Source organism: Rhyacophila brunnea, unplaced genomic scaffold, assembly GCF_057557595.1.
Source record: "Rhyacophila brunnea isolate RB1 unplaced genomic scaffold, BYU_Rbru_1.0 scaffold_35, whole genome shotgun sequence".
Classification (NCBI taxonomy): Eukaryota; Metazoa; Arthropoda; class Insecta; order Trichoptera; family Rhyacophilidae; genus Rhyacophila; species Rhyacophila brunnea.
The window spans coordinates 2,569,316-2,583,151 of NW_028233017.1; positions in this window are offsets into that span (position 1 = coordinate 2,569,316).

Here is a 13,836-nt window from a genome sequence, read left to right on the forward strand (position 1 = left end):
TAAATGTATAAATTTAATTTCCTTACTCTTTAGATGTTTGAAAATGCATTTTATATAAAAAAAGGCAAAGGATATTTTTAAGGTATCTAAATAAAACGTCTACACTTTTTATATTGGGATTTGAGATTTTGAATTGGATGAATATCATGAAAATTTTCCGTGATTAAAAAACAAAGGAATTTAGATATAATTATATATAAATTCAGACGTTTGTATAGTAAGGTATTTAATTTGTGAACTCATTCAATTATTTATTATTCAAAACACGAGATATATAATAAAATAAATACTTTATCACATTTTACAATGAAGATGTATTGTATGATTATTTTTGAAAAAGACTTAGTCACACTTTAAATATTTTTCTCATGCACATTGCAAAAATTCTTATTTAAAATTTACTTTTACGGTATTTTTTCATTTGCATTCGTTTTTTAGACGTAAAAAAAATATCTTTAAATTTTTCATATGCAGCTAGATATTTATAAACATGAGATCTCAACTGTAATTTATAAAATTGGTTATATAACGTCATTATAGATATCATTATATCAATGTTATTGTGATATTGTATAAATGCATATATAAAAGAAATATAAATTATGCGCAAAACTTTTTGTTGACATATGAACACTATTATATACTATTAATAGACGATTTATGCGCATACCGATCATTTGTAAACTCAAAAAATTCCTGATTTAATCTAGCATTGTGCAAGTACAGTTATCAAAATGACGCAGCTTGGACATAATTAAGTTTACAAAACATGGTTATAAAATGTTTTTTACGTTTTTCTTGTTTTTTATTTATCATATTTGCGAATTTTTCTTGAATAATATCCAAATTTAGTGATAAATAACCCCACATAATTTTCGGTCTTTACGTCGCATTTTAAACTAAGTGCATTTTATGTTTTTTTATATAAAAGTATGTTCCTCTTTTATAACTTTTTTGGTTATATTTTCATAAAAAATCTATGATTTTCAATATCAAAGCCGATAATTGATTTTATTTATTTGAATCAAAAATATAAATATTAAATATCTTTCTGATCAAAAAAGAACCACAAGCCCTTGATTAATATGAATTTACAAGAAAGTGTAATGTATGCTTTATACTGTTAATTGGAGATATTCCTTAATCATTTAAATCAGTATATTAAAAATAAAAATGAATTATTATTTAGTCTAAGTTATACATCTTAAAAAATAATTTTTATTTTGCAAAAAAAATTTCCAGTAATGTTCTTATTTAAAAATTTATCTATACAGAAAAAAAAAATTAATATTTTAATATAACACTCGTGCTCATAAGAGTTAGAAGGCTTATTTTAATCACATTTATATAGAATATTTCACAGAATTCAAGTCAAAATAGAATGAGTAGTAATTTTAAGAATTATCGATAATGATTATTCGGTGAACAATAGATTCTAATTAGTTGCTCTCTCTAGCGTTATGTTTTTTTTTGTAATAAAATATTCGAATACATATCTTCATGAAAAAGAAATCTGTGAAAATTCTTTTGCTTATATGAATATTTAGCTAGAATTTTTGGGATTCTATATTGCATTACTCAAGGGATTACAAATTTAGGAATATATCAGAATCAAATTTCAAAAATATATGCGATTGAACACAAGAATAAAATAGACTAATAAAATTAAATCAAGCAAATTTGCAAGAATCCAAATAGAACAGGAAGGTGAAATCGGTAATATGAAATTCTGAACATATTTAGAATAAAAAAATACATAAAAAATTTGTCAATATTCAATAATTCAAAAATATTATTCTATAACACACCTTGCACTAACTTATCATATGAAAAAAATATTTTTATAATATATTTGCAATAAATTAGTTACCAGCAGAATAATTAGCAAAATGTTTGATTCAGATTTTGATATAGCCTTTTAATTTTTTTTTTCATTTTGATTTATTTTTCAAAATCCCGCACCTAAATGATATATTGAGTTTGATAAACTATAATTTATGCGAAGATTCATACTATTTTATTTCTTTTCGAAAAAAAATAAGATTCAAATAAATACATATGTAGAGTTTACCAGATTTCATTATTATCGGGCTTGGATTTTAGCTATATTTGCCATTGTGTAGTTTCTTATTAATAATAATGAGTAAAGTGACCCATAAAGATGTATGGGCACATATATAAATCATTTTTATAATCTTGAAAGCATAAAGATTCAATAAAAATGAGCTTTTTCTTGGTTTCCTTATTTAACCAAAAAATTCAATTATCATAAAAGGAAAGTGCATTTCACTTAAATACAAATGATGCATGCTCACATTACGAAATTTACCTTTTAATAAACGTTCGTATATTGCAAAGCTTTATTTGACTAAAGATTTTATGATAGTGTATACTAGAAAAAAAATTAAATTGTAAATTTTTTTTGATTCGAAATATATTTAAACCTGTTTATAAAAATGTCTTATTATCTTTATGGGTGGTTTCACCATTATCAATATAAATACCGGGTCACAATATTCAATATTATAAAGTAGTACAGTAGGTCAAAAGATATATACGAAATGGTTGTAAAATGTGCTATTGAAAAGATATAAATCATTTAAATTTTAGAATTTTCCATAAATAATAATATGTATAGCCAATTTTCTAATTTATAATGTTTAGATTTCATGCATCGGAATAGGTAGACTAACTAACTAATATATAAGATTCGAAAACAATCACACAACATTTTTTTATAATAATACCATCAAAATCATTCAATAATTCATTGACGATCACTGGTTTTTTCTTTTATTCAAAAAATTTAATTATACCGTTAACACATATTCTCATACCGATATATACATTATGTCTAATATAAGTAACGTAAGAATCTCATTAGTTACTTTTACTAACATTTTAGCTATTTTGTAAAGTCGAATTCTTCTATAATCTTGCTAGTTACAAATCAAAAATAAAGCAAACATTACGAAATTAATAATTTAAAATGCAAAAATAGATGATAAATATATTTTCAGATTATAAAATCAGATCGCTTTCTAGAATAAAATCATGGTAAAGATGCTAATTAACAAGAATAAATTTCTGTGTAAACTATTTATAATTTTTTATTTCTTTTGCGTTTTATTTATTTACATACCTACTTTTTATACTGTTATTATAATAGGAATATAATCACATATGTGTATTCTGTATCATATATAACAATTCTTTTTATAATTTGCATCTATTTAGACGTTGTCAGCCTAATGGGAACATTTCACGACTCTTTGATACATATTTTGACTTCTTTCACAGATCTAATGCAAAAAAACGCTTTCCTTCAGTGCAATGGGATGAATTCGCGTGTCTTGAATTTTGTTATAGAGTATTTTGAACTATAACTGTAAAAAATATTTACCCTAAATTTTATCAATATTTTACTTTTAAAAGTAATGAATTTATAGAAAATTATTAAATAATGTGTAATTATTTATTTTTTCTTGACTAAAATTTAAGCGTAAATCAAATATTAAAATCATAATTTATTTTTATTTTGATTTTTTTACTGTTTTTTAAAAATATATAATCCTCCAAAAGTTCAATTTTTAAATATGAAAAGGCAGAGAGTCTACAATTTATGTCATTTTATTATATTTAAAATAACAATATTCTATATAAAAAATCATAAAAAAACATTAGTTACATTTTCATGATTGTTTAAAAGTAATATCTCCATTTTTAATATATATTTATACAAAATATATAATTTAGTATAAACTAATTGTCCCTTTATTGATGAACATGTGTAATTTACTTATAATTAGAATTGAAATCTATTCCTTTTATAGACAAAATTATGAAATAATATTTTTAAATTGACTTTCGTGATATAATTTATCTATATTTTTATATTATCAAAAATGATAATCCAATATATCACATAAAAAACATAATTTCATAACTCTTACGAATATAAATAAATTAAAATTATTTATTGTATTTTTAATTGTAATTATGTAGATTTACCATCTTTAAATATAAAAAAATAAAAATTTTTATTCGTTACCCTTTCTATATTCTAATTGTCCAGTATACGTATCATCTATTTAAAAAAAATTGTAATATATAATAAAAGAATAAAAAATTTAGTTAAAATCGTTTTTCTTGTGTTTGTCGATAACATTAGGTTTAAAGTGTTTGTTAAAAATAATATTTAAATTTATAATTTATTCGGAAACAAAATTTATTATATTTTTCATCCATAGTTTTGATATACATAACTATTATGGTCTAGGGTTTATACATCATAAGTCCAAATAATGTTAATTGTGCTCTAGATCGGTGAAATAAAAGTTTCGAACACATAAAAGATTATATAATATACCGTAATATGCCTTTTATTAGGAAATATATCAAAAAATTTCTAATATAAATAATTTTTTAAAATCACAAAAAATAAGAATTTGTTAAATTCGATTACAAAAATTTATTATTTATCATGGATTATGGCAGTTATGTTCTAGATATATTATAATAATAAATTAAATTAACATTGGTTTACAAGCTAACAACACACAAACACTTTTTATGGCAAAGCAAATTAAATATTTAAAGGTCGTGAATATCTTATCTGCATATTTAAAAAAAATTTAAGCCTGAAAATAAAATTTTTCATATTGCATCAATTTTATTTCTATAAATATTATTTTTTATTTAATTCGCGTTATTTTTCGGATGTGTTACATAATATAAAAAAACAATAAACATACATAATAATTCGAGATTCGCTGGATATTATTTAGATTTGATAGATGTTTAAAAATTGACTTTTAGATATGATAAATAAAAATAAAGGAAGATTTGGTCTTGGTTTAAGAAAAGAAATTATAGTCAAATATGATGATATATATATTATATATTGTGATGAATATTTTTTTAAGAATACATTTTTAATACTGTTCTAATCTTTTAAATGTATTGAATGATTCTAAGTATTTAAATGATCCAGTTTACAAAGTTTTAATTTGTGATTTTATAATATAAAAAGCATAATTTTTTTATATGAGTTGAAAATTTCATCTATAAATAACCTTTTTTAACAGACCAAAATATTCATTGGTACTTTAAATGGCGAATCAGATCTTATTTTCTTGAATAAATCTGATTTAGAGGATATAGAAAAAAACATAAAGCTTTAGGAATCGAAAAATGTCGTAAATTCTTTTATTGTATATAACTTACTTACATCAAAATCGCATTAAAATCATGTATATAATTATCTTTAGAAATCATTATCTGCAAGAAGTTTATTGATTGATTTTTATTTTGTATTTTAGTTGCAATATACACATAAGCCGTAAATTACCGTTTTTTATATGGTAAACAGAGTGTATCTGGATATCTTATATGTATTCTTATCCATATTTTTTTGAATACTATTTTTCGGAATGCTATTTTTTTCATATTTGTGTGTTCACACTGCGATTCAGAAAGATATATCAGCAATTATATTTTATTAACTATACCCAGTTTTATAATTCTCTATTATGGATATATGATTCTATTCTTTCATTTTATGCCTTTGATTACACCTTCTGATGCAAAATTTTATTTAATAAATAGAAAAATTCATATATTTTTTTATATGCGTAAATAAGACGCAGGTAGATAAAGGGGTAAATGGTAATGTCGATTCTATCATAGAAAATATTTTTTTTATATGTAAATGTAAAACTATGTTTAAAGTTAATAATATATTTGAAAATTGTAATCAGAATTCCTTCTCATTAAAAAATTTTTTATAAACGACATACCAAAATTCTTATTTTGAGCGTTTTAAAGACTTTTTCAATTTACAATGTGTTTCTGTTTTAAATATTAATATAATGAAAAAATATACAAATTTATAGTCCTCTAAAAGGATATTTTATTTATAGGCTAAATTTGTAGTTTTGATTTTAGTTTAAGTTTTCGAGCACAACTTGCTTGATTACCTGCGCGCGATTGCATTAATACTCTTGTACACCTTCCCCTCTCTAGAGTCTTCTTCAATACCTTTTATCCTTTCGAGACACATTAATTCAAGGATTTATTCTCAATCACAAGGTTGTATAGGTCTCTATATGATTTGTGACATCTATTTCCTTCAGATATATAAATTATAACGGCAATCAATTTACATTAATGGAACGCTTCTTATATTTTATAACATTTTTTTTACTGCGATTAATTATATATTCGGTTCCTCAAATAGCAATATCTTTACTTTTTAGGCTTCAAATTTTCTTCTGCACACTTTGCTTCAAATATTATAGAAATTTTAAATACCTTTATCTGCTATTTAACTAAAATGTCGTTTATAAATTATCAATACCAATAGATTTAACATTTATTTGTACAGATATAAAAATACATATTTTTGTTTACGATGCCATTTCATAAACTATAAATTAAAGTGCAAGAATTTACCATTATTTATCAATTTAAATATTTTTTGCCCTATTATCATCATTGCTTGTATATAAATTTTTATTAAAGCAATTTCTTTCTGTTCGGATAGATATTTTCTTCCGGTTATTACTCGATATGCCAGAATTTATGTAAAATAATATAATTTCTGATTTCGTGGATTTAAATGTATATATCGGACCATAATTTTATGATTGTAGATTTAAATATTCTCGTATGTGTATTTTTGAATCATTAAACGGCTATTCAATCCGGCTCATCTGCAAGAATTGGAGCATACACCTGTAGACTGCTTCACAGTAAATAGCAATTACCTGTGGCATACAGTGTTTATGACGCCGAATAAATTTGACTCTTTTATCATGCCAAAAGCACTTGATCTAAAATAATTTTTACGTTTATATGGATATTTTATATGTAAAATACCATGAATGTGAACAGATATAAAATCATAGATCAATTTGCTGAAATTGGCCTGAAACCATATGGCTTAAAGATGTAAATCTACGAAGCTTCATAAAATCCTTTTATAAGGAAATTAATCTTATAATTACACTAGCCATATTTTCATAAAATTTTCTGCTTTATATTGCGTAACTATTTGTATTTTATCGGTTTTTAAATCATTAAACTTAATTTATTTTCTTTTCATATAAAGGAAATAATTATTGCTGTCCATATGTTCAAAATACATTAAAAAAGCAAAAGAAATATTAAAGTTATCAATCAACTAATAAAAAATAAAAATCAACTTTCTATGTTGAAAATTAGAATATACGCAACTGATCGAATTATAAATTTTAGATTTTTTATCAAAACAAATAACTAGAATTACCCACTAATTTCTGTTTTATATCTATTGATTACACATAGAATTGTTTTGTTTTAATATCGAAATAAAATTTTCTAGCTATGGAATATGATGAAAGCGAAAGTATGCTTAACTATGATGCGAGTAATATAAAAATCCAACAAAGTGTGTGTAAAATGATCTTCCCAATCATATTTGATTATTTACAGATTTGTTTTACAATATGATTATTTGTCATCGCCTGAGTATGTGACTGATTTATCGAATCAGTTTATTTAAAGATTTGGAAACACATTTATAATGAAAAATACTCGTAAAAAGGTATTTTGGCTTGCATTAAATATATACACAAGAGTATTAGAATAAAGTTATATTTTTTTTTAATAATTTTACCGATGTGTGTCTGCAGGAATTTATGAAATATGATCAATATTTTCTTTTGTGCAATTTTATATAAATTCATCTCTATTTATAATTTTCATGATCTGTCTTCAGCGAAAAATTCGCTATTTATATATTCAAGCGCTGTTTTATGCATTCTTTTTTATATTCTAATATCTTTTAATATTTTCGTAGAAATCAGTTGAGCTTATCATGGTTTATACAAAACGTGAACAGTGCATATATTACATGTCAAAAAAGCATTCTTTCTATAAATGGATATTTGATTGACATGTACTCTACATTACTAATGTTATTAATTCTCATATATGGTATAATGGATCTTTATGTTAAATTAAAAAATCGACGGTTTACATCCCAATTTTAGATAGTTCACATGTATAAGTAATTTTCAAAGATTTATTTTACAGCTCATAACACTGTCTCTACGTTCAGAAAGTGCTCAAATTTTATGCAGATCAATAATATGCAAAGCCTATTATAAATCTTTCTAATAATATAGGTCTTATACTCTGTTTTTTCCCAGTTCATTACACATTGGCAACATTTAACATATGTTTTTTGATAATAGAATGCCCCCGCACTTAATCACTATTACCTTTAAATGTGTAAGACAATAAAATTCATTTAGCCCACATTTATATATGGTTGATTTTAATTTGCTATCTACTTGTCAATGAGCATCAAAAAGGAATTTTTATGCTATTATTACATCGAATAATATACAGAAAAAAACAAAATTCATCATATATACATTTATCTATTTTATGACGCTTATAAATTGCCAAATATATATAAAACATGTTTAAAAAAATGCAATATCAGCGGGAAATATATTTACATAAGTAAATTTAATTTTTTATACCGAAAAATATCTACATTTACATTGTATTTAAGTGTTAAAACTTAATTTGGTCTCATATGCTTAGTAGTTTTGCGCGTGACGATTTCATAAAAATTAAGTTTTTTTTCTCGATATCATGTAGTTCAAAAGGTGGTACAATTCTAGCATGTGGATTAATAAAATTATAAAGGTTTTAGACATTACAATTAACCCTAAATCTTTAATAGAATTTAATCATTTTTAAATTTATAATAATTTGTAAAAACATTTCTTATTACCTACGACTATTTGATAATATGAATTATTTTTATTGTAAGGCACAATTTATTAATAATACATATAAAACATATACCGGTTTAAAACCAAAACCTTTCTCTAAAATACATTTTCAGCTAGATATGCTGCACGGAACCTTTATTTTTTTATATAGATGATTTATTTAATGATTTTTTTGATAAATATGAGACAAAAATATTATTAGTAACGAATTTAATGGATTTTGAATTCTATAAATATAACTTTTAATAAAGAGATATCAACAGAAAATGGTAATAAAAAAATATAACATAAAATTAACTATCAACTTTGATTTTAGTTTTATATATCGAATTATCGGATTTTTTTTATGTTGGATAAGAACATATTCTTTCATCTTAAAGATCTCCTAGTAATTTTTATACAATGATTTTCCGATGTTAAAAGCCTACAAATAATGTATGCCGCTCAAAGAAAAATTTTATAAAACGCACGAAAAAAAAGCTCGAATAGGTAATTTATATTAAAAAGGTTTTTAAAAACTATTCTGCAGAAAAAAATTCTTTTTATCTCTAGAAATTATTTCATGTTGATTTAGATAACAAGAATATAACAAAGCATATTAGATATAGTAGATTAGTGTAAATAATTAAAAAAGTTTACTCATTCATGTATATTTTTATATTAACACATAATATAAAGAAGTTACGAACATAATTTTTTTGAACTTTGAATTGAGATATATCATCTATTAGTTAGGTTGTAGGTTTTTAAATACAAAAATTTTAAACGATCTATATTAAAAAAATAATGCATAGATCTAAGCTTTAAAAATATTTATTTACCTAGTTCATTTTACAATCTTCATAATTTGTTAAAATTACAAAGGATCATACGAAAAGTTTGATTCTTTGTTAAAATTGTAAGTATAAATTTATGTAATAATTATAAAATTCTATTATTTTCCTTTTTAAAAACTTACATGCAAATTTTTGTACTACAACTTTTAAATTTTTGATAAAGTACTCAGGTTCTACCAAAAAAACTAAGAATTAGATTAAAAGCTAATATTTTTACATTAAAATATCTAGAATGTTCAGAATATTTATATTGGTAAAAAATTTTGATTGCTTAAAAATAAAAAATTGTTATATATAATATATGTGAGAAAAATTTCGAATTCGGGAATTTAAAAACAATTACCGACTATATTGATAAAAGATTTTAGTTATCAATGAATTAACTAGTTAATAAGATAAAAAATGAAATATGTGAATAATAAGTGCAAAAAGGCATGGAAAATTAAATACTTTGTTAATGTTTTAATTATTCTAACCTTTGTCTTTAAAATAAGAAACTTATAAAAACCTTTTTCAAATATAATTCTTTTGTAAATAAGCTTGAAAAACTGTTTCCGACATGAAACGAGGTAATCATGGTTGTAAATGTATTCTTAAAATAATCATACATAATATAATTTTATTGCCAGCAATGTCCTTATAAATAGAGGCGAACATATATATGATTTTTTTATGCTAAATATTGTTATTCCTTCTTTTTATCTATTGGATTTGATTTTTAATTTTTATAGCGTGATATAGCATTATAAATTTAGATCAATATGTTATCCTATGTTTCATTTAAAAAATTTTAGATACTAAATTGCTTGTAGAAATATATATATAAATTTGGATGTATTACTTATAAAAACACGTATGCATTTTCAGATTTATTTTTAATTGTAATTTTACATGTGAAATTTATTATTTTTCGAATATGACCAAATATTTTACTGAAAAAGGAATTATTGTGTAAAATCGCAGATATTTGAAAATTAGTAATCGTCAATTAAATCATGCCAGGGAAAGCTAAGGTTTTTAATGTATCAAATATAATATGAAGATACGTCAAAGATTACATAAAATCAAATTAAACATATAAATCAATCGAAATTTCTTTTACATTTAATTTTTCATCAAAAAATCTCAAAATACCACAAAAAATGGATCTCAGCATACATATCATAAAATTTACAAGCTGAATTCTTTATGCAATTTTTAACTTTATTGGTGCAAAAAATAATTATTATTTTGATCTTAAAATAATTTTCTAAAGAATATATTTTAGCACAACTGTAGTTTTATGTATATTTTCAATTTGTCAGAAACGCATGACATTTGAATTTTAATAGGAATTTATATAATTAACCTTAAAATTCTGGATGTTTTGATTGAATTATATAATAAAAAGCTTTTTTTTTGCAATGAGAACTTCTTTATGGAAAAATTCATACCTACGTATTTTTTTTGAATAAAATTTGGGATCACTTTTCAAATACCTCAATATTTCTTTAAATATATGAAAATGATTAATAACGTTCTGTTTCGAGTATTTTAAAGTATAAAAAATGATATTGCATACAAATGATACAGTTCTATTTTATATTTGAAACCTAAATTTTTAATTCCATTTCACTTGATATACCACTGAAAAAAACCATCTTTGGGCATTAAACACAAATTTTTAATAAAGAAAAGTTCCAAGACCTATATTTTGGCATAAAAATATATTATATTACAAAAATTTAGACATTTCTGCGCGGAATCTCTGTTTCACACTTATTTCATTACTTACTAGCGTTATTTACATACTGAGCATAGTTCTACTACAAAAAAGCTATATGAGATAATTGTAAAATTCTGCTATTATTCTATAATATATTTTTACATCGGAATGTTGTGTAAATCATATGAATTTGAATTTAAATGATATAAAATTTTCTTTATTAATTTTTTTTAACCATAGCTAATATATTCTTTTTATTTTTAAAGGTAACAAAAATATATCTGCATAAAATTTACAAATATAAAAAATTATGTTTTTTTTACAAATATAATAAAGCGATTATTTCACAAATGATTTACTTTTTATCTATGCATATACATGAATAATATACTAAATTTCTTTCAATCGTTTCCCAAATTTATAATATCCGTGTTAGACTATATTTAAAGTATATAATCGCACCTGTATATGTATTATAGTATTCAAAAACAATAGTTATAATTAATCTAAAAATGCCGCATAAGAATACAGCCTTCAAAAGTATATTCACATAAAAGCAAATTTTTAATAAAAACAATATTTATAGTGTTAAATTATAATTATCGTCAGAGAGTATGTTTATAAAAAGTTGCTATAAATAAAACATCAATTTTGAAATTCAGTCAATATTTGTTACATTATGTAGTTTACAAGAGTAATCTAGCATCAAGTATTTTTTTGGTCAAAATTTTCTATGACATAGCATAATATATCTTTAATAAATTGTGCTGTCCATATGAACCCGTTTTTATTATAAGTTTAAAATAAAGACTCGAAATATTTTATGTTTATATCAATTTATTTATACATCGTGTATAAAAAATGTGGAAGAATACACACTAAAACCGCACATTTAGATGTTACAGAAGATGAATAAAACTACGTAAATATAATGTTATTTATTTTTATTTTAAGCGCACACATGCCCAGAAGTTCTAATATATTATATAAAATATTGAACATATTTATTTATAAATAATTAAATTTTTTTGTGACTATGACAGTAAAACAAATATACTGAAAATCTTAGATTTTTAAAAAGCCAACTAAATCGTTTAATTATATATCTTTAAAGGCGGAAATAAACTCTGTAAATTGTTGCCATAAAAATGGTATTTTATTGCATGGACGTAAGTTGTATGGTTTCAAATGGGTGCAAATCGATTATTGTTTCCGAACGTTTCGTGGAATAGCTGGAATGCCTATAATATAGTTGTACGAATATCAACTGTGAAAATTAAACTAATTATCAGCAAAAAATGGTTTTATAAATTGGATATCAGTACCCGAAATCGCTTCAATTTAAGACTTTCTATTTTATAAGCCTTCCTTAAATGATTTCAATGCATAGATTACATCACACTCAACATCCAGAACAATCATAAGTTAGATTAAGAAACCAATAAGCAAACATCCCGTAACATATAAGAACAATATATAAACCTGGCTGGATTTTTTAAGCGATTAGAATATGATTAAAGCAAAATTACCCAATATCAAGAAATAGAGTTTAGCTATAATTCTTAATTCGCAACATTTGTAGAGTCAGTAAAAGGTGTGTCTGAGGATTAGAATCGGTTTTTATTATCAAGGACTAAAACTACATATAAAAATCAAATTTGAAAAGTATCAGAAAAGGATTCTGAATATACAGACGAATGAGAATACAAAGAAATAGAATCATATAAAGACTCTAACATTATAAAAACACGGATAAATTATATCCATATATCTAGATTTTTAAATACATAAAAGAATATTCAGTCACACAAAACAAGTTTAGGTAAGCCTTTTAATCTACAAGACGATTGAAAAACAAAACTATTAAAATCAAAAGATCGTATAATAAAGATTATAGTACAAGCTAGGCTCTATTTATGTCCACTTGAACTTATTAAAATATAATTTATATTAAATTTAATATCATATCAATTTAAATACCATAAACATATGTTTTTTTATTCTAAGCTTGCATAAATTAAATTTGATTTAAATTAATTAAATTAAATCTAATCGACCGGTCTGATTTTCTGTGGATCCAATATGTCTATGTGACGTATCATCTTGACGACTATTTTTTTGCATATAGCTTTAAGACTGAATAGAAATGATATGTTATCAATGTTGAAACCATAATACAATCCATTTTTATCATAAATTTTGTCGTGAAGAACTTTTAAATTCATATTAAATTATATAACATATGATATGAATCCTCAAAAAAGATAACTAAATATCAAGTGACCCATTAGAATAGACAAATTGACATAAACGCGTGGCAAATTTAAAGTAAAAAATTAGTTAGCTAATCAAAATTTTTGAAAAATAAATAGATGCGAAGATTTAGTGTTGCTTTTTCTATATACGTGCATAAAAAATAATAATAAGAAAGGAATTGAATAAAATCATAAATATAGCAAAAGAACATGTATGAGTATATTTTTTTGCAAATGATTATGTTTAGTCT